The following is a 4048-nucleotide window of genomic DNA, read 5'->3' on the forward strand; positions in this document are numbered from 1 at the left end:
ATCAGAGGTTGAAATATAAGTGGACAGCTTGTATGATGGCCTTTGGCACATCAGTATCCGCGGACTGGCCCCAATATACGGATAGATGGTGAAGTAAATTTGAGGTTTAGTGTTGAAGATGCCCTACGGCTACCGTAGTTGCATGTTGTTACAAATCCGTACACGTTTGGCTCCATGTTGGGAAGCTAATTATGATCATGGGCTCTCCTTGGGGGCGCTGTGAAATTTACGCCAAACTCATAGGTACAGAAGGAGTAATAACATAAGAGTATCTATAGCCGGACGCCCTAGCCTCCTTATATGTCCGGGCGGACGGGTCCATCACTGATCGGCCACGAAAAGCAATCCAGACGGGCACCTCAAACGGATCCGACGATGACCTGTACCGATCCGTTGACTGGGGTGTCGTCCTGTGCGTTTGGAGGAAGCAATGGCCATCCGCATTGCACTCCGCCGCTCCCTAGGAGGATAACGCCCGACCGACGGCATGATCTGTCTGGCGCGAGTCCATTGCGTGGCGCATTGGGCGCTCGAATCCTCCTGTGCTGGATAATTGCGGTCCTCTTGGGAGCCTTCCAATCTCCATTTCCCCATCACCAGTCCGCTGGAGTATGAGTCCTACCGGGACCGGTGTGCCCGTCGTGGGAAGGAGAGGATGAGGGCGGCGGAGGCCCGCCTCGCAACCGACATGGCCGTGGCAGAGGCGGTTGATGTGGCGGCGCGGGCAGCCGCAGAGAAGGAAGCCATCCAGGCCCGCATTATTAAGAAGCGGCAGCGGAGGAACACATGCGCCCTCGACTGAGAGCAGAATCGGGCGGTCCATGCCATGTTCGGACTGCCTCCAAAGAGGAGAAGGAGGACATCGACGGGTCGGACAACTCCGGCTATGAGCAGATCCAGCTCGATCTATACCGCGTCTTCGACCGCTACTCCGGGAGATGGACAGGAAGGGCGCCGGGAAGGGCAAGGACAGTCGTGGATGATCTTCTAGTCCATATCTAGCATGCAGATTAAACATGCCAATATTTGGTAGTCCGATGGCATGTCCTGATGTAGTAGCCGGACAATGTGTGTAATGCATCGTTTACGTAGTTGCATGAGTTTATATGGATTTGAGGTATGTTAATTGAGGTATCCGGCTGTGAGAAGGGGAACTTGAGGAATGACAGTGTACGTGGACGCGTTCGTGGACATTTGAGGGACCACACTTGTCAAGTCCGACTATAGATGCTCTAACGGGTCTCCAACTTCTCTTGTGGCCTTTTATCAAGACACAAAGAGCCTGCACAAAAGTGTGAACACATGACAGGATGAGCTTGCATTGGCAATCAACATTTGTACAACTTTTATAAGTTGCTTTTGCAATACGGACCAAAGATTTGCCTCATCTATTAATTATAATCAGATTTTGATGAAATGATACCAAAAATACAAAGAGAGTTACTCCTGGAATTCACATTTCACAGTACATCGCAACTATCCTGATCTCTTGTATTCTCCTAGCTAATAAATATATGATCGGGTTGCCCACGAGGGGTATGTCGAACCACTACGAAAAACTATCTATGCCGAGGACCGGGCTCTCTCTCTAAGTTGCTTGGCTATTGCTTCTTGGGCATCCCTGTAAGTTGGAAAGAAGCCCCCTACCGGAGGAGGTATTGGGATTCTTGTGTCACAACCCTTGCATGGATATTGACCCTCTGTGAGAAGAACTGTCTTCAAGTCTGGAGCTCGACCCACAACAGTACTTACAAATAAAAAGTGTTGCTCCAGTAGGGGCCTAAAACCACCTAACTAGAACTCTTTCAATTGCCACTTGTGACAGCTTGTGAACCCAGACAACTTCCATGAAGGTTCCACTCTCTGAGCACCAAAACATCTTATTCTTGCTTCATCACCCTCCTGGCATGGATGTTCAAACATCTGCATTCAACCAGCAATACCTAAATTGTAAGGGGTTATGGTAGGATTGTAATCAAAGCCAAAGAGATTACGATGGTGCTTTGAGTCAGATAGACTTGTACACATTCTAACTAAAAGTTGAAAAGAATGAGTAGAAGTACCTCAACATCAAATGTCTCGACAAATGGAGCAGCTTCGATGAGATTTAATGTCCATAATAGGTCAAATTTTATAAAGATACCATGGATGGTCAGCTTTCTTAGCTTGTTGAATGCAGTGCATAGTTGTTTTCCGTCTGGTTGCATCCAAATCTGATGAACAAGAAAAGAGAGGGAAAAATAGAATAATTGTACATATGTATGTCATAGATGCAAGTTATGTGCGCACCAGGTTAGTCATTTGCTAAGTAATGAGATGCTTCGTGGAAATTATAAATTGTAAATAAAAGCAAATAACATGGTGAAGTTATGAACAAGCAAAACTAGAACAATCCTAGTGCTAGTCCAACATTAAGTTCGTACGAACGAAATAGCACACAACCACAATATAACAGCTATCGGCTAAAATTTCCTTTTCTCCTCGAAAGTTTAAGGTTAAAGTATGTATGTTTGTGGCATCGTCTAGAACCTGGCTTAAACTAAAGTCTTGGTTAATGAAAGTTGCATCACAGACGAGGGATAATTCCTTGAGTGACGGGACATAACCAAAACATAAGGGGGCCTCATAAAACAACCAAGCCTGCCAACGGACCTGCTCTAGTTTTAGAAGGCATAGCACCTCGGCTCTTTTCAACCTGGATAAGTAGACTTCTAGAACTCTGAGATTCGAACGTGGCGCATTGATCTTCCATACAGCACAGTCCCCGGTGTTGTAGTGGTCCAGACGAAGGTGCAACAGTCGAACAAAAGGTGATTCATGTCCCGTTCGGCCAACCGAACATTTTGTAGATGGAGCCTTGTGAGGCAACGAAGAATGCTAGGAAAGGCACTGAAAAATCCATCCATATCCTGAGCTTGCTGCACCATAACCTCGTGTGCGGAGTCCTCTGGCGAGTTCGAAATCTGTTACCATCTCACTGTCAATGGCGTTGCAGCCAGCAGGCCGATGTCATGCGAGTAGTTGCCGGTGAGATAGAGCTCAAGGCATAGCTTTTTAGTGGTGTGTTTCCTGCCTGGATGAGCCAAGAATCTGCTAGTAGCTCTCACCAGAGACGCCATTGCTTGATCAATGTGGCGTGCAGCTCCTTCGCATGGGGCGCTAAGGAAGTCCATGGCATGAAATTTGAGATTACGAAGTAAGCACACAAGTTTCTCCACCGCATTGACAAAATGCTACTTCTTGCTGCCGTGGCAATGTCAACTCTCACCAAGATAGAGATTAAGATGTCGTCGGTCAGCGCGCTGAGCCTATCTTCCACACATTTCTGCAATAAGAATATATCATCCATGAATACAGTCAAGTCAACATGTTTTAAAAAACTAAGGTTTTAAAACGTTTGATGTGTTTGACATCAACAAATACCACAGTTCTATAAACCATAGTATGCCTAACACCATGCTCTTTTTAGTATTTGAGAATGAGATCTCTCAACCTCTGTTTTCTAGTAAACCGAAGTGAGAAAAACTGTGGTTTTTAGAAACTGAAGTATGCATTGCCGAGGTTTTAGATCACTATGGTTTTGAAAAAACGGTGTCACCAAACTAGAGACACCAAACTAGAGACAATAACATAAACGAGGCAAAGAAATGCTTGGGACATTGGGTGAACCTTGATGAGGAGGTTAGATCGATCGCTACCAGTGACACTAACATAATCGCTCAAGAGGGACCGAACCTTCATATTGGGGACAAACTATGTGGTGGCCACCTTTTCTGATTATTTTCATAGATCCACATATCAACTTTGGTGGTCTAGGTACTAGAGTAGATGGACGTGGGAGGTGCTATAAGGCGCTCGTGGGCAGAGCTTGTTCCGCCTGCAGGGTCTCATGATTGGGCTAGACACTACTTAGCGCAACAAATGTTTCCTATTTTATTAATTCTCATAATTCATAGGTACTTTCTAACAATTTTCAAATCCCTGTTTAAAGTAAAAATATTATGTGTTGTTAAATAAGAAAATGTCCAGTTACTCCTAAAAAATCTTT

The 4048-nt window shown here is 45.4% G+C and overlaps 1 pseudogene; it reads right to left on the reverse strand.

Moving 5' to 3' along the window:
* Positions 1-2304: 2304 nt before the first annotated feature.
* Positions 2305-3349, reverse strand: LOC123039042 (uncharacterized; annotated as a pseudogene).
* Between the last annotated feature and the right edge of the window lie 699 nt (positions 3350-4048).

This window comes from Triticum aestivum, chromosome 2B (assembly GCF_018294505.1).
Source record: "Triticum aestivum cultivar Chinese Spring chromosome 2B, IWGSC CS RefSeq v2.1, whole genome shotgun sequence".
In the NCBI taxonomy this organism is placed as follows: domain Eukaryota; kingdom Viridiplantae; phylum Streptophyta; class Magnoliopsida; order Poales; family Poaceae; genus Triticum; species Triticum aestivum.